The sequence below is a fragment of the Lynx rufus genome, unplaced genomic scaffold (assembly GCF_022079265.1).
Source record: "Lynx rufus isolate CCGP_SWC_20201006 ecotype Redwood Valley unplaced genomic scaffold, mLynRuf1.p SCAF_12, whole genome shotgun sequence".
Lineage (NCBI taxonomy): Eukaryota > Metazoa > Chordata > Mammalia > Carnivora > Felidae > Lynx > Lynx rufus.
This window is the reverse complement of record NW_025814826.1, coordinates 11,321,480-11,344,361: the sequence shown is the minus strand read 5'-3', so window position 1 is coordinate 11,344,361 and position 22,882 is coordinate 11,321,480.

Genomic DNA, 22,882 nt, shown 5'->3' with positions numbered 1-22,882 from the left:
CTGAGCCGAAGTTGGATGCCTCACCGACTGAGCTACCCAGGCGCCCCAATTCCATTATGGTTTCTAAATAGATTTGGATGCATGGGTTATATAGAAGGGTGTTGCTTATTTGTAGGTGGGGGGAAGATGGGTTCTTATCTTAAAAAAATTGCCTTCTAGCTTAATTACAGTGTGGCCAGAGAGAATAGTCCATATGATTTCAGTTCTTTGACAGTTCTTGTCATTTGTTTTATGTCAGTTTTACCAAATATATCTTGTACAGTTGAAAAAATAGACACTCTGTAATTGTTGCTGTCAATGTTTTTTAAATAGAATAGGGTCTCAGTGTTAGGTATACCCTCCACATTTTCCTTTGATTTGCTAATTGTTTTTTGAAGCATTTTGAATTTTTTCATGATAATGGTTTATTTCCACCTCTGCAGCTCTTTCAATTTAGCTTCATATATTTTGAAGCTTTATTATTGGGAACCTACAAATGTAGAATCATTATATTTTCCTATTCAATTAAGAGTGTCGTTATTGTTTTAAACATTCCTTTTTATCTCTAGAACTTCTTCTTGCCTATCTGATACTGCTAGAGTTACACCAGTTTTTCTCTTGATTAGCATTTTCACGGCATATTTTTTCACATCCTTGCACTTTAAAACTTTCTATTCTTTTATGTAAAATGTATTTCTTGTACGAATATAATGTAATTTTGTTTTCCTATGTCTAAAATTTTTATCTTTATTTTTAGTGAAATTACTGTCCTACTTCAGCTTAAACCTATGATTATAATGTTTGTTTTCTTTTTTAAAAAGTTTATTTATTTATTTTGTAGAGGAAGTGGGGGCAGAGACCTTTGTTTATTTTATTTTTTAGTTTTTCTTTGGTAGATGCCTTAGAGATTTCAACAAGTATCTTTAACTTATGAAATCCAATATTACTCAGTAATTTTATCATATCTAGTACTGAAAGAAACTTAGAATATTTTAAATCCATGTGCCTCCTGCCCCCTCTCACATATTATGTTATATCTTTCCATTACACACACACACACACACACACACACACACATGCACATATGAAGATATTATTGCCTTATACGCTAACTGATCATTTAGATGATTCCTTTCTGTGTTTCCATGCTTACCTATGAGATCATTGTCTATTTGCCTAAAAATACTCCTCTTAGTGTTTCCTTTAGTATAAAGTTGCTTGTGATGATTTCTTTGCTTTGTTTGTCTGAAGAGTCTTTATTTTACCTTCATTTTTAAAAGATATCATTACTGGGCATAAAATGTCATTATCTTCTGCTTCCCATTGTACCTGTTGAGAAATAAGTTTTTAGGCTTATTGTGGCTATTTTTAAGAGCTGTAATTTTGTTCTCTTTCTCTTTTGTTTTCAGCTTTTTTAAGTACAATAAACCCTGGAATATCTCTTTTTTAAGTTTTTTTATGTTTATTCATTTTTGAAAGACAGAGAGAGACAGAGCACAAGCAGGGGTGGGGCAGAGAGAGAGGGGAACACAGAATCCGTAGCAGGTTCCAGGCTCCAAGCTGTCGGCACAGAGCCTGTCGTGGGGCTCGAACTCACAAACCGCGAGATCATGACCTGAGCCGAAGTCGGATGCCCAACTGACTGAGCCACCCAGACACCCCCCTGGAATATCTTAATTGTATTTATTCCTTTTGGGGTATCTAGCATTTCTTGAGTCTGTGGTCTGGTACCTTTTATCTCTCTGGAAAAATTATAAGCCATTTCGTCTTTAAATATCTTTTTCTGCACTGTTTTCTCTCTATTTTTTTTTTCTGCAAGTCCATTTCATATATGCCATACTTTTGACTACATTCTCTATGTCTTTTATACTCTGTTTTGTAACTTTCATCCATTTTCCTCTCAATAATTTGGTCTGGATACTTTCTTCTTATCTAAGGTCCAGTTCAAGAATTCACTCTATAGCTGTGTCTAATTTGCTGACAAACACATTCTTAGTTTCAGTTTCTTTTTCAGGTTAATAATTTCCATTTGATTATGTTTTAGTTTCAAGTGTAGTGCTGAACTCCATCTTGACATCTAATTTCTTGAATGGATTAATCAAAGTTATTTTTAAGATCCTATCTTATAACTCTGTCATCAAGATATTGTTGGATCTGTTTTATCATCTTTGATTTCCCTGGATATTTGAACATGTAGTCTTATCATCTATTTGCTTGATAATTTTTGATTGAAATCCTTCTATTCTGTTTGGTGAATTACAGAGAAAATTTAAGACACTTGCTAATTTCCTTTAGAGAGGATTTGTTTTTGTAGTTAGATGAGAGGAAATTAGGTTAGAGGCAGAATTACTAATCCATTCAGGGATTCAGTGTTTTGGGGAATGCTCTACATTGTGTTTATCCCTATTTGTAATGTGTAACCCTTGAGAGGGCTTAAACTGAGCACTCAAGGTGTTCACAAACACGCATTCTTCCTGGAGAGTCTGAAGCTCTAGGGTCCAAGTTTTGCACATTAAATCTGTAGGGTGGTCAGTAACTCTGCTCAGATTTTTGTCCTCTCAAGCTTCTGTTTTCTTCTCTTCTTAACTCCCATGTTGTACTCAACAAATTCCTAGAGAAAAAAAGTAACATCCAGGTACCTCTGTGCGCTTCTTTACCTGGATCTTGGTGCCTCAAATCTTGTTGCCTTCCAACAAGGGTTTTCTGTTTTGTTTTGTTTTTAAACATCTTTTTCGGCTACTCTAGTTCTCATGCTAGATGTGTCCTCCAATCATCTATCATCTCGCTCACTGTTATCATAGTCAATGCCTCTTAGTATCTTCCTTAAACTACTAAATGATTTCAGTTCTCCTGCTTGATATAAGGTTTTTGAACTCCAGCTATTAGAGGTGAGGCATGTAGCATATGCCTTCTTCTTTCCATTTCCAATTCTCTTTCCTACATTTTATGATTTTCATTGCCTTTACAGTGTTCAGACGTAAATCATATTATTCTACTCTGCCAATCAAATGTTCAGGCTTATTTTAGTGATAGTTTTGCTACCAAATGTGGCTAATGTTTACATCAAGTATTTCTGAAAACTTCTTTCATCTTCATTTGGCTCCAGATCTTCTTTTGGTGGTTTTTTAAGCATTTGGGGGAACAGTATAATCTGAGTTCTCAAGTGCCTACATCCGTCTGCTTATAGGCTTTTATCCTTATTATTTATAATAGGTTTGCTGGTTACAAAACCCTTGGTTCTTTTTCTCTCCTTTAAAGTATCTTACAGACATTTCTTCATGCTCTCGTTAACTTTCTCCTACACGTTATGACACTTTGTGTTGTAGACTCAAGTCTTTTATCTTGAAACGTTTTCTTGAATTATATCTTACATGTTCGTGTTGGTCTATCACTTTGTGTATTTTCTTTCCTTTTACAAATACAATTGAACGTATGTTGTACATCACTTGCTTTTCTTTGTCATATGCACGCGTATCATTGGTATTTTTTTTGTTTTATTCCCTCCTTTCATTTCTACACTCCCTAACCTATGTTGTATATTCTGCAGTATCTATCTTTAGATACTTGTTAATTTCACTCCATTCATTTAATGGTGTTATTCCTCTTCTATCTATTAAATAAGCTCTTCAAGTTCACATTTCACCTGTTTCCTGTTCTCTCACCATTTTCCCCTTGAATGCTGGCATTTCTGACGGGTAGCCTCTTGCCATAGACATTGTTCTTCCATTAAATTATTTTATTTTAAATTCATGGCAAAATATTTGTCCATAACTTTTATCAGCCCTATGGGAAAGTTTTCCTTATGAATATTCTTCATCTTTTAAGAAGTCTTGCTACTATTCCTTTTTGTCTAATACTATGTTTATATACTTGCAACATAGTTCTTTTTATCATTTGTCATTAAATGAGACGGTTTTCCTGGCCTAGCCATTTGCAAAAGTGTCTCATATATATGAAAGATCCATACATAGGACATCTCTTCAACTGCCAAAGTCTGACTGCTTGCTGGAAACATCGCTTGCTTTTGTGATTGATCAGGAAGCACTGTCTCCTCTGTTCCTCTGAAACAAATCAGATCCAGGATTGCTTTCTACAATCAGCAGTTGGCCCAGTGCTGTTGCAGACAAGAATTTTCCCTTCAGACTGCTCCTCTCACCTTTAACGAGTATAGTTTTGGTGGGACTTTCTGTGATGTGGTATTTTCTCATTCACTGTGAGATCTCTCCTTGGCTTCCCTGAACTTCTTTCCATATGGGCCATGCATGAATGTTACTATTTTGCCAGTCTATTACATATATTATTGCGTCCTTTCCTCGTTTCACTGAAAACAAAGATTTTGGTTTTCTTATCCTTCTTCTTCCTCTGAGTAGTTTCAAGAAGGAGAAGGGGGAGATGTTTTAAGAACCCAGATCATACCGTGTATGGCACAGCTACTCATCTGAAGATAGTGGTTGCATATGTGCATGCCGAGTAGAGAGTCGGGAGACTTACATTCGCTGGTTAGTGTCTGTGCAATAAAGAGAGCCCACTCAAATGCCCAGCGGAAAAGAAGTCTTGAGGATGGGAAGGACTCAACTACTCAACTGCTGAAAACCAAGAAGTGAGGCCAAATGCGAAGATGTCTAATGAACACATGTGTTGTTCCAAATGAAAGAAATCTTATTTGGGGGATTGGAAGGAGGAGGAGGAGGAGAAGGAGGAGGAGGAGGAAAGTGAGGGAAGAAGAGAAAGAAGAAAAATGGAATCCTGATCCAAGGTTGATACGTGGTGAAAATAGACTGTTCATGGCATCCAGTCATATCTGGTTTACAACACTGTCTAGGGTCATTAGGTAGCAATCGTGTTCTATTGAAGAAGAGAAATCTTTGGGGATAAATCTGAGAGGAGAGAAACTTTAGCTGCTTAACGAGGGATACAAACAGAAGAGATGTGTTAATCATCAGAAATAATTTTCCAATCTGCCTCTGCCTTGGGACGGACTCATGACTGGGAAGACAGGATGAGCAATTTGCAACAAAATGCAGCTTCTAGATACTTGGAAGGTGAGGAAGAGAGAGCGACAGAGAGATAGAGACACAGACTGAGAGAGGGAGAGATCAGTTCTGCGAGCCTGGATCCAAGAGCATTTCATGCTTGTCTCCAAAGGTCTGTATGCGTTGTATGCAAGGATCCTGAGATGTCACTCAAGCCAGGGAAAATGCGCCCACATAGATCTGGGGTGGATGGTGGGTGAGTCAGAGCATACACTGCGTTCTAGGGAAAGTGGGAAGACTAAAAACCCTCTCAAAGACGCATGTGCCAACTCAAACAAAGAATTATATTGATTCTCAGGGTAATCTACTTAATATTTTGGTTTTTTTAAAGCATTTCATTTATTTCAAGTTTTAACTATAGCTTTTTGAGATTTCAAGTTTTCATAGGAAAGATGGTGGAGACAAATTCTGTGAAACTAAACACCTAGAGAATTGAATTTTAAAATGCAAGAATGGAGGGTCCCCTGGGTGGCTCAGTCAGTTGAGCGTCCGACTTCACCTCAGGTCATGATCTCATGGTTTGTGAGTTCGAGCCCCATGTCGGGCTCTGTAATGAGAGCCCGGAGCCTGGAGCCTGCTTCAGATTCTGTGTTTCCCTCTTCCCACCTCTCCCCTGCTTGTTCTCTCTCTCTCAAAAATAAAGAAACGTCAACAAAAATTTTTTAAAAATACGAGAATTGAGCTGCAACAATAAAGATCCTTTTTCTAGATACTTCACAGAAAACTGAGAGAGGACCATTCTGAGCCCTCCCGTCGGCATCACAGCTGGTAACGAAAAGACTCACTGTCCATTTTGTCTCTCAGTGGCAGTAGTAATGTTTCGTACATTATGTGGTCCTCTAAGGTTGCAGAAGAAAACCATTCCAATTTGGGAGTCACAATAATAGTGCAATATGACAACTGTGCATGTGTATAACCCAGAAGTTAATCCACTTGATGTTTAAGATGAAGGAAGGGAACAAGATGTGCTTACGTATATTAAGACAATCCCTTTCCTAGTACAGTGGGAGGGATCAGGCTGAAGAATTCCAACATAAGACAATCCTGTAAACATGTAAAATAGAAACTGTTAAGCCCAAATGGCCTTAAGAGGACAAACCCTGCAGTCACCCACCCCCCTGCCACCCCAGAAGCCACATGCCAGCCTGAGTGCCTGTAATCGTGTAGTTACAGTGTGAGGTCAGCAAGAGGAAAGTGCGTGTCCTTCAGTAATGAAGAGAGATGGGACCAAAGCTGGTCACAAGGCACAGTGATTTACGTCATCTGGAAAACTTCTCAACTCAAGTGCAAGACACATAATTTATGCCTGCATAAAGTCATTTGGGTTTGAACCTGAGATCCTCAATTTAAAGCAAATTAAAGATCAGTTAAATGGAAGTTTTTCAGAGATCATTCCATATGCGGCTCTCTGGTTATGTTACGATTTAATCACCTTAGTATTTTTGTTTATCTGTTACTGGATGGTAATAATACTCAGTGCTATTTATTTGGAAAATGTGGTTAGACTGGAAATATTTTAATGTAGTTAGAGTACTCACTCTAAAGCTTAACAGGGAGGGGTGGCTCACACTAAGATTTGGACATATTGTAGGAATCTTATCATAGGATGGATAATTCTCCCAGGGGTCTGCAATTTTTCAAGTTCTGGGAATCCTTGAGGAAAAAAGGTGATACAAACCATCTTATTCATTGTTTCTTTGTAATTATAATGAGATTACTCCTAGCCCAGGTAAGAGTCGCATTAAAATTACAAAATCGCAGCAATTTTCTGGACTGTGTTGGGACCCACAGGGATTATCTTTGCCCTCAGAGTTCATGCTCTCTGTAGTCTGTGCCACACACAGCTCATGACCTTGGTGTAGGCTCTGGTCCTTCTCTGCGTCTTTCTTCTGCAATGGGAAGTACTCAGATACTGCCCATACGTGTTTGCAATACAGTCCTCAAACCTTCCTCCTGTCAGCTGAGGCCTGCCTTTCTCTGAAAATGCACGGTTGTCCCCCTCTCTATCCCAGCTCCTGCTCCCACGACCTGCCACATGCTCCAGTGTGGTTGACCTCTGCTGCTCTTGTCCGGTCCAAGTGCAACCAAGGCCGGGACGTGTCATCACCCGTGATCTTGACTCTTCACCCTCTCCTCTGTATCCCCAACCCTCCTCAAATCCTCTGCCTGGGAAGCGATTCCTCTCTCCTTTTCTTCCTTGGCCTTTGCTCTTACCTTCCAAAGCCATTCTTCCAATTCCGTATGTCAAAGTCAACAGACCAGACTAGCAATTCCCTTAGAATACAAGGGGAGCCAGCTAAGCAAGGGGGAAAAAACGTGCATTCAGTGGGCGTGTGGGTGAGGCAGAGGAGACTCACATACAAACCCATTTTGTCCGAATGTTGCTTATGAACATGAAATCCTTTCTCTTTATCGTGTAAACATATTCCAGATTCCTGCATGCTTAGGTTTTCAGTTCATGTTTAAATGGAGACCTCTCTTAGGAAGAAATAATGGAACACAGCAGTGCTTGTCAAAGTTTAATATACACACTAATCACTTGGGGAACTTGTTGAAAAACCACAGACTCTGGCCCCAGGCTCAAGTGATGCTGCCTCCAGGCTCAAGTTCACACTTGGAGGAGAAAAGCTACATACAGACTATGGGGTCTGAAATATTTCATAACTTCTAATTTAAGACATATTTTACCTAAAGCCTTTAAGATTTATATTTGGAAATCAGTATGGAATGATACAACACTTTCTTAGGGGTAAGACTCAGAAAAAAGCACACTGCATTTCTTTCCTCAGAACATCTACCAAATCAGACCATCCGCCATCTTCCCCGGGTGCTGGGCACCAGGAGTCTCAGGGGAATAGAGAGGGAGCTGGGCTCTCTGCCCTCTTCCCTGCCTTCATGTAGCCTACATGTTGCCCACAGTCACCACACAAGACTCTCCCAGGAAAATAATGGTGAGAGCATGTGGAGGGAGTGTTCTTGCTGAGAAGAGGTGGACACAATTTTGGACTATAATTTTATGAATGAATGATGGAGAGACATATTCACCTCTATGTTGCTCCTACCAACAGATCCTCTACATAAGCAGCAAAACCAGACCACCCGAAAGGCAGAGGGAACAATGTGACATCCTAAGTACATGAAAGATTTTGTGTAAACACCCAAATAATGAGTACCAGGCAAGGCTGGTAACAGAATGAGGGTATCCGTGGGAACCACGCTGGACCTTAGGAGAAGCTGAGCTTAAAACAGGTTCAATGTGACTCATGAAAGAAAGGAACTGAGTCTGGAGTGAGGGCCAGGAAGACCAAGGAAGATGAAACACATGAGCAGAGACAAGACAAGATGTGTTGGATGGGTTTGTCTCCAGAGGTCCTCACCCAAGAAGCACACACCAGAGTCTAGGGTCTCATCTCAGCAGTTCAGCAGTTTCCCCAGGCAGGATCGTGGCCACAGAGTAAGGGCGCACGTGGGGTAAAAGGCAGACAGAACAGTTGTTCCAGCCTGGAGACTGGGCATAGCGTACTGAGGTCTTGAATAGGCAGGACTACTCAACAAGAGAAAGTGAGGACATGTAATGAGGGAACAGAATCTTGCGGTCTTCTGCCCTAAGAGCCAACAGATGTATCCACAGAGAGATCCAGGTCAGGCCTGGTCAGTCTATGAGGAGACAGGACTCTCCTGGTGCTGAGATACAGGAGAACCTCTACGAGTGGTGATGGGTAACGGTCTGTTCATTTGGAGTCACAAACTCCTTTCAGATGTGTGGCCTTGGGTGAGCGGCCTAACCTTTCCGACTCCATGTAGAATAATACTAATATCTCCCTTTGATTATTGTCTGAATCAACAGTAATGACGTAAAGTGTTTCTTTGTACCTGGCTCATAGACGAGGCTTAACAAGTTGGCTCTGTTAACGTGTCACTGAGCGTAGGATTACGGCATAAAAAGACAAGACGAACAGTAACTTAAGTTACTTAAGCAACTACGCCATTTTCTAGATGGCGCAAGCAATGAGGAGGATGGAAGAGGAAAATACATGGTTTGGGGTCCAGAAGGGTTTCACGGGTTTACCCAACCAGAGCATGAGTCGGTCGTGCCACCTGCGTTGCACTAACTTTTGCATTGTGAAACAAGTTCAGCCCTTCCAAGCTGGCCAAGTACTCTCAAGTACAAGGATTTTGTTTTAGCCCCGTCGCCATTTTCGAGGCAAATACTTAAATCCCTTCTGAGCTTCTTCTCCCAGCTGAGCAACAAGCAAGTGAAGACAGTGCAAGTACAAGGTGTTCAGCTTTGTTGGAAATGTAAGAAGACAGTTCATTGTCCGGTAAAAAATAAAGGTGTGACCAGCGAGGCAAGCTTCTAAAAAAAGAAAGACCCGGAAGCAGGCGATCTTTCAATAAAAAATAAAAAGTTGATGGTTGAGGGCCATGGTTAGTAAATCTATGATTTCATTAGAAGTTGTTAGACCAGACTTGCTCCTTGGAAGTAGATATAATAAATTATGAACACCTTCGTTAGCGATTCCTTTAGGTAATATTTTTGACATATTTTTCCTCGAGACTGTCAAAAAGAAAAAAAGAAAAAAGCGTTTAGCATGATGATTCATTGAAGCACACTGTCAATCCCCTTCTTGAATTGAGTTCCCTTCATCCCCAAGGTTCAGAAGGGCATTATGTAAATCATTTTTTTTTTCCATAGATGCGCTTTTTGTTCCTCTGAAATGCAGCCGATTTCCAGTAAGCTCTTTGGATATCTGTATTCTTTTAATCGAACACTCCATTCCAGGTCCAGACGCCTTGCTCCTAGCTGCTCCCTGGGCTGCTTTGGTCCCATGGCAAAGAGGGACGCCTTCGTGGGTTTGGAATCCCCACCCCCCGCCCCCATGACTTTATGTTACGTATTTATTTTGGGACCTCAGGGACACAGACCTGAGTTAACCACGTGGTAGACTTTTGTCGTGCTGCAAGCATCGCAAGCATTTCTCTTGTTGGATCATATTTTGTTTGTCGCCGTCCCATCTCTACTTGGATGTAGCGAACGCGCCCCTCCCCAATTCACCCTCTGTGTGTTTATGTAAATATGTGTAGCCGTATCCTGGCAACCTGGCAGGATATTTGTGTGTTTTTAAAAATTACACAAACTGAACTGTGCCATGGGTCTCCATTTGCTTCCCTTCCTTTTCTTTTCCATTTCAAGTCCTTCTGATCTAGCCACGTTGTTATAAACAAAAGGAGTTCGTTATTTCTGGCTGTCCAGAGTATGCACACATCAGGCTCATGATCTTTTCTTCCAAATTAGGTGGCTCCCTTGTTGCTAGGGCTAATACTATGGCGATTATTCTCGTACATGTGTCCTGATGGATCTGAACAGGTATTTTGCTAGGACAGAGCCGGGGGTGGGATTGCTCAGTTCCATTCCTACTTGATTTCTTTAAGGAATTTTAGGTTGCTCTCTAGCTGAGCTATACCAACGTATATTTCTACCCACAGTTCATAGAAGGTTTTCTTCCCCACATCCTGGCCAGCACTTGCTGATATATTATAAGATGCCCAACTCACTAAAAATTGGAGACGGAACTCAGACTTCACACGTTTCTACCATTATTTCTTCTTCCAGAGAGAGCTGGCGGTGTGGTGGCTATAAGCAGCATTTGGGCTGCATGAAGGCAGGGGAGAGGGCAGGGAGCCGGGGTCCCCACTCTGTTCCCCTGACTCCTGCTGCTGGACACTCGGAGAGGATGGCTGATGGTCTGATGCGGTAGATGGAAGGGAAGGGAAGGGAAGAAACACAGTGGAGTTCTCAAAAGTCTCAAAAGTCTTACATTTAAAAAGTGCCAAGTGGGGCGCCTGGGTGGCTCTGTCGGTTAAACGTCCGACTTCGGCTCAGGTCATGATCTCACGGTCCGTGAGTTTGAGCCCCGCGTCGGGCTGTGTGCTGACAGCTCAGAGCCTGGAGCCCGTTTCAGATTCTGTGTCTCCCTCTCTCTCTGACCCTCCCCTGTTCATGCTCTGTCTCTCTCTGTCTCAAAAATAAATAAACGTTAAAAAAAAATTTAAAAAGTGCCAAGTGCTTGGACTGATTCACAACTGATTTTTAAAACCCGAAGGTAAAATATTTCTCAAATTCAAAGCTATCAAATATTTTATATATTCTAAAATCAGGTAAATATCTCTTCCCTCCTTATTGTTTAGTTTTAAAGGTTTTACCTTTCATATTTAGATATTTTTCCAAATTTGGAGTTTGCCTGGGGATGATGTTTGAGGTTGGAATCCAGCTTTGTTTTCATACTGTGTATCTGTCGATGTTACCAGCATCATCTACTTATTTTAAGGGAAGTCTTCCAATTTTAGCTTATTCTTTTTATTTTTTTTAAGGTTTATTTACTTATTTTGAGACAGAGAGAGAGAGAGAGAGACCACGTGCGTGCACAAGTTGGGGTGGAGCAGAGAGGAGAGACAGAATCCCAAGCAGGCTCCGCACCATTACCACAGAGCCCAACGTGGGGCTTGAGCTCATGAACTGTGAGACCGTGATCCGAGCTGAGATCAGGATTCAGACACTTAACTGACTGAGCCCCCCAGGCACCTCCCAGCATCGTCTGCTTAATGTGTATTTTCCCTAACGATTTTCGATTTTCTTTGTTTGTTTTGTTAATGCTAGGAACATTTGATCCAAATCCCTCTTGTTCATAAGATCAGCTTTTTTTTAATGGTATTTTATTTATTCATTTTTTAAATGATTTTGTTTCGATTCTATTTTTTATATTAAATAGAATTTATTGTCAAATTGCTTTCCGTACAACCCCCAGTGCACTATCTATCCTATACCAAGCTTTCAAGTCCACTTCTGGGATCGCTGCCATGTTCCCTTGTATTCCATGTTCTTTGTTCTCTATATGGCTCACACTTTTGAAAAGGCATCTTCATTATCGGTGGAAATGTATCATTTTCTATAATTGTTAGGACACATAGAGAGAAAAAGTCCCCTCTCCAATTCTGCTGGGATATTTGGTTCTAATTACTTGACCCTCATTGTGTAATTTGTGGAGACTGACATCTTCATAATTTCAGGCATCCCATCTATAAACCAAGTATATATTCCATTCGTTCAGATTTTCTTTTATATTCTTTCGTAAAGCGTGATTACCTTTTCTCCCCATGAAGATTGTGTGCATTCTTGGTAAGGTGTTTCCCAATCTTCTTTGTTTTTGTGCCAGTTGTGAATGGCACCATATTTTCTTTTATATTTTCTAGTTGGCTGTTACCAGTGAAGGAGACCTCCTAATGATCTTGTCTATAGCACCCGTCATAATCTTTCACTGCTCAGTATTCATTATTCTCTTCCAATCCTTATTCCACCCACCCGTTACTCTTACATAACTTTTTCCTTTGACCCTCAGTACTACATCGAAACTTACAGGAAGGCTTCTAAAATGTCCTTACTAAAAATGAGGTTTGATTTGGCTCCTTTAGATGCTGTTTTGGGTGTTAAAACTTTCTCCGATTCCTGAGGTAAGACGTAACTCAGCATGAGGTATGTTTTCTGTACACTATTAGGTTGTATCATTTAATGTATTATTTTAATGTTTGCATGTGTGTGAAACTGTCTTACAATATCATTTTTTCTTTTGAACTGTTCTTCGTAGCATCATAAAATAAGGGTGACAGCTTTCTCCTTTTCCTATTTAATGGAAATCGAATAAAATCATTTATTCCTAGAGAATTTGGCACGACTTAAGATATAAAGCCACCTAGCATTGGCAGTTATGTTGAGGGAAGGGGGCTGGGGGTGCGCTGTATTGGTTCTTGACCCACATTTATTTATTTTTTTAATGGTTATTGGTCCATTTGTTTCTTTAGAATTTTAACACCTCTATAACAAATCTAGCTAGACATTCTTTTCATGATTATTTGGCTTATACATAGCTTCTCTTTTTTTTCTTGAGAATGCATAAATAGACATTTGTTTAAATTAATAGCTTTTTGGGAGCACCTGGGTGGCTTAGTCAGTTAAGCGTCCAACTTCAGCTCAGTTCATGATCTCACTGTTCCTGAGTTCAAGCCCTACATCAGACTCTGGGATGACAGCTCAGAGCCTAGAGCCTGCTTGGGATTCTGTGTCTCCCTCTCTGTCTGCCTTTCTCCCACTCAAGCTCTGTCTCTGTCTCTTAAAAATAAATAAACATTAAAAAAATTTTTTTATAAATTAATAGCTTTTAAAAAAAATCCAGTTTGTGTTTTGTTAATTATTTCTATTGTTGTATTTTTATTCTGTTTCAATTTCACCCTTATTTTTATTCTCTTTCTTCATATTTACTTTTATTCAGTTGGCCTTTCTGGCCTTGTTTTTTTTTTTCCTGCCCTCCTTTCTTGTTTTCTAATTTAAGCTATAAATTTCCTTGAAAGCAATTTTTAAACTAGTTCTCATGAACAAACACGTCATAGTTTCATTATCATTCAGTGATCAGTATTTTTAGAAATTTCCTCATAATGTCTCATTAACCCAATGTTATTTTAATTATATATTTTTTGTTTATTTTTAAATTGATTGCCCGGCTATCAAAAATACACTCTATGTTATAGTGGTTCTTTTTCACTTATTGAGATTTTTCTCTGTAGCTTAGTGCATGGTCAATTTTTATGATTGTTTTCTGTGTGCCCAGAAATATATTGTCTGTGTTTATAGAACATAAAAATTCGGTTTATCCATTAGCCCAAACACATCAGCTTTTGTGTCTTTTTCAATTATTTTGACTGTCAGCCAATTACTTTTCAGGAAGAATTTATTGAATTTCCCATCAGTTATCAATTCAACTGTTTTTCCCCCTGTAATTGGGGGAAAATTCTGCCAGTTGTGAAAACTGTATTTCTAGGTGCATATAGGTTCATAGTCATAACATCTGTTGGATTATTGTTTCTTTTACTAACACTTAGCAGTGTTTGCCTTTTTAAATTTTTTATTAAAAAAAAAATTTTTTTTTTCAACGTTTATTTATTTTTGGGACAGAGAGAGACAGAGCATGAACGGGGGAGGGGCAGAGAGAGAGGGAGACACAGAATCGGAAACAGGCTCCAGGCTCTGAGCCATCAGCCCAGAGCCCGACGCGGGGCTCGACTCACGGACCGCGAGATCGTGACCTGGCTGAAGTCGGACGCTCAACCGACAGCGCCACCCAGGCGCCCCTGCCTTTTTTAATTTTTTAAAACCAAACGTCGTTTGGTCTTATGTTAAAGTTCTTTCTCTGGATATAATTTGGTTCATATTTCATGCGTATATCTGTTCCTGCACTTTTATTTTTGAACTTTCGCCTTTTGTTTAAATACGTTTCTTTTAAATAATATGGTGATAGGGGCACCTGGGTGGCTCAGTTAAGCGGCCGACTTTGGCTCAGGTCGTGATCTCACAGTTCATGAGTTCGAGCCCCCGCGTCGGGCTCTGTGCTGACATCTCAGAGCCTGGAGCCTGCTTCCGATTCTGTGTCTCCCTCTTTCTCTGTTCCTCCTCTGCTCATGCTCTGTCCTCTCTCTCTCTCTCTCTCTCAAAAATAAATAAACATTAAAGAATTTTTTTTTTTGTAAATAATAGAGTGATCGTTTTCGCTTTTATTCCATCTGAGTCTTTGGCTGTTCATTGAAGCCTTTTTGGTAAAAGCTGTCACCTAAAAACTGTCCTGTTCTATTTCCTATTTTTACGTACCACGCATTCACACACCTTTTTCTTTGTCTCGTGATTTCCGACCTTCAATCAGATTTATGAGGTTTCCTTCTTTTCTTTTTGAAGTTCACCATTTTCCTGCTATTATCGTGGCAATATTCCTGTTACTATAGTTGTCCTTATTTTTTGTCTTTGTTTTCGTTTTGTTTTTACACATTCTAAAGCTCGTCCACAACTGTGTCTTCCTCTCAGCCAAGACAAGTTCTAGGTTAGCATCCTTCTCCTAGTCTCTCCCCGACCCTTAACATGTTAAAATACTCTTAGAGTTTTATACACATATGTGTGTTGCGTTGCTTATTGAGACAATCATGAAATTATTGGATTTTGAGGCACTCTTATGTGTGGTCATACGTTGCTTTCTCTGCTTTCTGGACTCCTCTGAGAGTGCTCTCAGAGGATCTTTGTATAGTTAGTCATGTGGGGCTTCGTATGCCTGATAATATCTTTATTGTATCCTCACGTTTAGAAACGACATTAGTCCTTTGTCTTTCGCGCTGTGAAACCATGACTCCGTCGCTTTCTTCTCTCCAGGGTTACGATTGTGAAATCGGTTGCTTCTTTGAAGTGATGGGCTCCTGTTTCTTTCCAGGAGATTGTAGAACGTTCTGCACCATTGATTTCTTAAATATTACTCTAACGGGTTTACAAGTTGGGGTTTGCTTATCTATCCCAGTCAGGTTTTCCTATCGATCTTTTGTCTGAATCTGGGAGGTCTGCAGGAAATATTTTCTTATACATCTCCCCACCTCTCATATGCTTGTTTAAGTCTTTTCTCCTGGGGCTCCTCCAAAATACCTAAATCCCTTCAACTTCTGCCTTTGTCTCTTGATGTTTCCCTTGTTCTTTGTGTCACCTAATTCTGTTCGGATGCCTGTTCTAAGAGTTCTCAGACACACCTTGCAGCGTGGTAATGTGCTCTTTTTTCTATACATTCTGTCATTTCACCCATCCACCTGCCCTTTATTTCGGTAGTTACATTTTGCACACTCAAGAACCCACTCGAACATTCTGCTATTTTGTGCACATGCCTCCTGTCCCTGTGTCCTTCCTCATATCCCTGAAGATACTTATTTTCGCTTCCTTGAAATTCTTGTTCCGTCTGGTTAGTTAATTCTGCGACTCCTGCCAGGGGGTGTAGTTTCTTGCTCTTTAAAATGCTGATCCTTCTCAGATGTTACTTTTTCCCTTTGAGTTCTGATTCCTTTGGAATTCTCTGTTACCCAGGGCCGGTGATATGGGTCTGGGAGAGGGGAAACGATCCGAAATCCCAGCTTGTTCTCTCCCACAGGAAGTTTGGGTTTAGAGGTTGGGTCTCAGGACAGAGGAGACTTGGGTCTTGCAATCTAAGCTGTACAAATCCCCTTTTCCTCTCCTCCTCTCTATCTGGTGAGTCTCCCCCCGGAAGAACGCCAAAAGCCCCCCCCCCCCGCCATGTACTGCTGTTCCCCATCATGGCATCCTCCTATAATTTCTTAATGCAGGGGTGTGGTTGGGGGAGTGAGGGGGAGGGGATGCCCCACAGTGACAATTCCCACTACATCTCCCGCTACTGGAACTTTACCCTTCACGGGGTCCCCAGCGCCCTCCCACAGGACCACATCTCCTGCTGGCTTGGGATGATGCGTGGCTCCCCTCTTCCACAGAAGACACGGGGTTGACCGTGGCCACCCCTATGTGTAGAGCAAGGGTGTGGGCCAGAAAAGGGCACAGCAAGGGTGGCCTCTTCTCAGCCAGTCTCCTGCCTTTGACAACTGACTCCCTGCCTACGTTACTATTTCTCTTCTAAACAAGAATAACATTTTCTCTCTCTCTCCAGGCATTCCTCACGGTTTTTCTGTCCAGAGATTCGTCCACCGTCTCACTTTTGTGGCCTCTCCAGAGCGCGATCAGGAGAGGAAGCCACCAGATCACGCAAGCTTACCGTTCTCCGCCAGAACCAGAAATCGTCGCTGACTTTCGGAGACGACTCCTGCAATAGCACCCACTGGTCTATGTATCCATTTATTTCTTTTTGAGAATCACGTCAACAGGCATCAGCACTACCGAGATCAGGAGATTTCAAGTCCACTGCAACACGGCCACTTATCGACGTTTCCCGGAGCGTGTTTACTCCCTGAGCTCCAATTTGCTCATCTGCAGGTTGGCAACATAACAGCGATACCCCTTTTGATTCGGTAGCCGTTGTGTGTTAGGCACTGAAATGCAGCCCAGACCACTTCCCGAGGCTGCTGGGAGAATCGAAGGAGAGATTACGTCAAGTAGCTGGATTTCCCCAGCGCGCCGTATTGAAGCGGAAAAGGCACGTCAGGATTCTGTCTCTGGAGTGACAAAGATGCACATTCAGATCTTGTCTCTGTCGCTCAGCTCTGCGACTTTGAGCCTGCTACATGATTTCTCGGAGCGTTAGTCTCTCGCATGGTAAAGGGGAGATGATATCTACATCGAAAGATTGCTATGGACTTCACGGAGATGACCTAATTAAGCACTCGGTGGTTACCCAATGCCTGACGTCTATTATGTGTTCAATAAACATTGGCCGTCATTAGTGTATATATTGGCTCCTTCCTTTCTGGCAGAGCTCCACAGCCTTAATTACTTTTCAAAGGAAATTAAAGGAGCATTGACCTTAGGTCATTTGATGTTGCAGCATCTAAATGCAGTAAGGAGATTCTTTATTAAAAAGCATCTCTTGAATTCTTGAGTTATCTGGCTCACTGTCACGGCCTTGGAAGCAACAGCGATACGTTGTTGAACCACTGCCCAAGAACCCGGTCTTGCGGCCACTGAAGTGTGTCAGGAGGAAATGCTTTGAATCGTCACCGCTAAAAACTTGAGGAAATGTGTGCGGAGGGGATTAGTCGATGGAGGGCGGGGAGGGGGGTGTGGGTAGAAATGGAGAAAGGCAGAGGTTATAGGCTGAAGGGCGGGACTGCCGTGGCAAAGCCCCCAGCTCCACTGATCCCAGTGTGCATTGCAACCCAAATTGGGGGGATGGAGAGGCGTGTTCTGGAACAGGACTAATGTCTCCTGTCCCGTACCTAGCTGCTACCACGTGGGGCTCTTACACATCTGAAATATGGTCAGCGTGATGGAGCCGGGCTTAAATTCCATTTGATCTCAACTGATCTCAATTTCAGTCGAAACAGCCACGCGTAGCCAGTGGTGGCTACGTTGAAAAGCGCAACGCCAGAAAAGAGAATTGGCAAAACATGATGTAAGACGAAGGGTGGGTAATGAAGGAGTGAGAAAAAAAGGTGTTCACAAAGACCCCCCGGGGGAGGGCTTCAGGGAGCCAGGGGGAGACAGATATCCTTCGTTTCCTTCAGGGTCCTTGAGACAGCCATCTGTCACTGGCGCATTCCACACTCTGTGCCTCTGTAACCTTGTCATCACCCTGCGATGCCTGTTAGCGTGTTCCCTTGTCATAACCATAACCCCGTGCTCAGAGCCCCGGGGAGCAGCACGCCATATGGCACGGAGCTGCACCAAGGCCAGAGGAGCAACACTGATGCCAGAGGGCAGGGATTAGTATTCACGGCATCGACGGAGGTCCTTCTGTGCACGCAGCACATGGCACCCGTGTGCTGGCACGCGGAGGCCACAAATACCTCTTGAGATGGTGGTGCGATCTCTGCGGACTCATCGAAAGCCAGAGCCTGCAAGCTGCTGAAAAGAAATTTTAGCTCAATGTCTTGTATGTTTGGGCAAGATGTACATTTAGATTTGGGAAATGGTGTGTGTGTGTGTGTGTGTGTGTGTGTGTGGTTAAAAACAAATAGCCCTGCAGCGTAGATAATAGCATTCTGGGCAGAAGAAGCTTAGAGAAAGGAAAAGAGGTACTTTCTCTTTTTAGAAGTTAATGATTTGAAGATGACCTTGTTGGGTGCCGTCTTCTCCGCCTTATCCCGCAAATCTGGAGCTGTGTTGAGGTTTATGCGAACTCAGGAAAGCAGGGTTAGACAGGGACTACATGCGAAGGGAAAATATTCACTCCAGGTCATGGGGATGTCCCCAGACTAGAGCAAAAGAGCAGGTGGATCTCGCAGGAGGGGCGCAGCGGGGGTGTTTTGATCACTAAGACTCCTTGCCACATGGTAACAACTCTTAGTGACTGGAAATCTGTTTCGTGGTTCCGGGGAAACATAAAGTGTCTTCTGTGGTTATGGTAAAAAGCGTTTTCCCATCTCCTGAGTGGTGCTCACGTATTTACAAGGTATTATGCAGCTGAATGTTGCAGTTATAGGAACCCGAAAAGCTGCTATTGAATGTATTATTGGCCTGAATCCTAAACTAACATCAAGTTCACGAAGAAAACATATTTAAGATGAAAAGCTTCTCTAACCTTCCATTACTGAATAAACTATATTTAGTCCTGTGACCTTTATCATTATTTATTTGCACTCTGGAGTAGGACTCAGACTTCTATAATATATATAATAAATATACACAGATCGCGGTTTCAAATAAGGTCTATTTTCCTTCACCTACTGTTTGTCGAAGTGACCATGTGACGCCCCCAATTATCCGCCGTACCCTAACCCACCTAACAGGTGCGTGGGGTGGTTGGCCAAAAGCATTCGAGTTCTCCTTTTCCCGCATGGTACCTTGGTCACTGCTCCAAACCAAAGCTGGTCGGCCCCTGTTTTATCAGTATTTGCTTTCTTTTGCTGTCGCTGCTGGAAAGCTGCTACAAATCCTGTGTGGCTCGGCTGAGCCCCCACTGCTTTCTCCCCCTTCCCTCTCCTCCTAAAAACATACTCACCAGATTGGCAGCAGCAAGAGCTTCTATCCAGACTGGAGTTGCCTTCATTTCACTGCATCACCAGGTGACAATTCAGCCGGCTGTGTTTTCCTCTCACCCACATTATTTTTATTAATAAGTGACTCAACTCTCAATGCGAGTTTGTCCATTGGAATATAAATGTGGAAAAATAATCTAAGTAGGACTAAGCAGGTGATCTTTGACCTATTACGGCATCTGGTGAATGATTTTTGAAACTGATTTTCGAGGGCCCCTGGCTGGCTCAGTCAGTGGAGCATGAAACCCTTGATATCAAGGTTGTGAGTTCGAGTCCCTCACTGGGCACAGAGCCTACTTAATGAAAAAAATAATAATAAAGAACTTGATTTTAAGGTTCTAAGGTCCATAGAAAACCTTAGCAACTCAGTTCTTGAAGTTTTCCTTTTCTTTACTCTTTTTATTCAGGAATTTAAATTAACGCTACCTCGGAGTCCTATAAACCATAAAGTGTTCTTTAAAACCTTTTCATTTCTTTATTGGTTACTTTCTTTTCTAAAATCCACTAGTTAAAAGAAAACAGTCGATCATAAGAGCACATCTTTGCATGATGCTTGTTGCGGGCCAGGTCCTTGTTCTAGGTGCTTTGTGGAAATTAAGTCACTTCATCCTCGCAGCTCACCTAGCTCATCTGTTTTTGTAACCCCATTTGAAAAATAAAGAAATGGAGGCACATTTTCATGTAGTCCCGGGCTAACGATCTTGACTTCAGCCACGATACCTTGTTTGTCCCGGGAGTGCCGGGTCGGTCATCACTTTCAAATGATTATTAATGTTTGGATATTTAGTTTTAATTTAGCTTGTAAGTATAGACCTGTTTGAATCCCATAAAATGTTGTCTGCTCACCAATAAGCCACGCAAGGTGCTGCCTGCCTGGGGAACCCACTGGCGCCGTGTTGGGTCTAGGGATTACTGTGGGATTTTTGTCAGCACGTACAGTGGATTCATTTCTCTGAAAAGATTCACATCAACCTATCTCGTGAGGTGGTAAAACTGATGCCAAGGAAATTGAACAGCTAGATCTCTGGCCTGCACCTTCTGAGGACATAGATGAGCTCTAGGGACCCGTAAGCATGCCCAGTGAGCTCAGATCAGTAGGGGGTAAGGGATCATGCGGTCGGAATATTAGCTGGCATCAGGTTATTACAAAATGCTTGACACACTGTGGATAAGCCCGTCATTTAATTATTTTTTTTTAATGTTTATTTTTGAGAGACAGAGCACGAGCATGGGAGGGGCAGAGAGAGGAGGAGACACAGAATCCGAAGCAGGCTCCAGGCTCCGAGCTGTCGGCACAGAGCCAGACGCGGGGCTTGAACTCAAGAGCCACGAGATCATGACCTGAGCTGAAGTCGGACACTTGACCGACGGGGCCACCCCAGGTGCCCCTAAGCTGGTCATTTACACTAGACAGATCCAATCCTTCGGTCAGGGCCCCTTGACCCTGAGTCTCAACAAGATGGCTCATACAACTCTTCCTTCCCAGAACTTACTTTTTGGCCAACCCCTCCCAACCACCCAGATGACATTTAGTTTCAGTATGTTCCTTCAATGAGTTAAGCCAGGAGATTTCAGTCCTTTTTGACCAGATGCAAAATAAGAAATGCGTTTGAAATTCATATTCTGCACTGGCCTGTCTTCCCCTTCAACTTGCCGTGGCATTTTACCTCCACTGCCTCGCACTGGGTTTGTAGAGTGACTCTCAGAAGGCAACCTGGCGGGCACCGAGGAGGTACCCAGCTGGTGCTGTTTTCTCCCAAAGATCACGTAAACAATGTTGCTCGTTGAGGAATGATCAGGCCTTCGAGAGAAAAACCGCTGCCCGTCCGTCGGGTAGCGCTGTGGCTGCGGTCCCATCAATGCATTCGAGTTATTCATTGATTCGATAATTCTTTATTAGGAGCCTATTATTTTACTCACGGCTCAGTTAGGCAGACAATTCATCGATTTATTAATTCTGCTTAGAGTGGAAGTTGCTGCTCCTGACACACTGTTGTAAAACCCTTGGGCACTGTGCGTCTCAGACCAGCAATACCTTATCTTAAAAACGTGAATGAATGAATAAATAAATAAATAAATAAATGTCATAATGTACTATTGTTCTTTTATGGCAGCACAGGTGACGTGTTAAAAGGCCACCAAACCCACAATACAAAATTAATGGGCTGTGCCCTCAGATTTGGTCTTCTACTCCATAAAGTATACTTTAAAAAATTTTTTAATGTTTATTTTTGACAGAGAGAGACACAGAGCATGAGCGGCGGAGGGGCAGAGAAAGAGGGAGACACAGAATCCGAAGCAGGCTCCAGGCTCTGAGCTGTCAGCACAGAACCCGGCATGGGTCTCAAACCCACGAACCGTAAGATCATGACCTGAGCCGAAGTCGGACGCTTAACCGACTACCCAGCTACCCCCATAAAGTATACTTTTAAAAAGCACAGATTTTGGATCTGCAGAAATGAGCCACTGTATACAAGATTCCTTTCTAGTAATGTTTTTTTTCTTGGCTTAGAGAAGTTTCATGTCTTCCACGAAATCCTTCTTGACCACATGACCTACAGTGAGAGCTGATTCCTGTGATTCTTTCCCTCCTCACTTTGCATATGTGAATTTGTGGCCTGGCTGGTGACCTGGTTAACTTGGGTTAAGTCGCGCGGATGGCTCTGCTTTTGTGAGTGTGTGTGTGTGTGTGTGTGTGTGTTCACTGCCAGCTGAGGTAGATGCTCTTTTAGCACAGATACAGCTGGCGTCCGTTGTGACCATGTAGCACCAGCACATCCGGTGTGAGAGGAGCACCTAAGGAGTCTGCTGAATCAATGCTTCTCATCCCCAGACCCTGGAGAAGGCTGGCGGGGGGGTGGGGGAGTGGGGGTGGCCGTCACCCATGGCGGCTGCGTGGTCTTCAACAATCTGCTTCAGGGAAAGAGTTGATTCGAACAATCTGTTCTTTCTTTTCCAGGGCAGTTTTCAGCACACCATTTGGTTTACTTTTGGATGGCCATGAAAATACAACGAGGAAGTAATTTCTTAGAAAAAATTCCTTTATTTCTAATCAAGATCTACTTTTGGCCGCCGGATCGGCCTGTCCTTTCAAGTCCCCAGATTCCCCACTCTCAGCGTGCTTCTCCTGTATCCCCACCAAGAGGACCGTCACTTCTACGTGGCTCTGCCTTGTGACAGAAACACAACCAACGACACCGTTACGACTCCCCCAGCTATTGACGAGGAGAAGACCGTCGTGTTTCTGTTTCTAGGTTGCCTCCTTCCTCCTTCTTTCCTTCCTTTTTTTCCTTCTTTCCTCTAGAAGCAGACAACGCAGAGGATAGATCGATGTTTTCTTGACCATTGAGAAAAGAGAG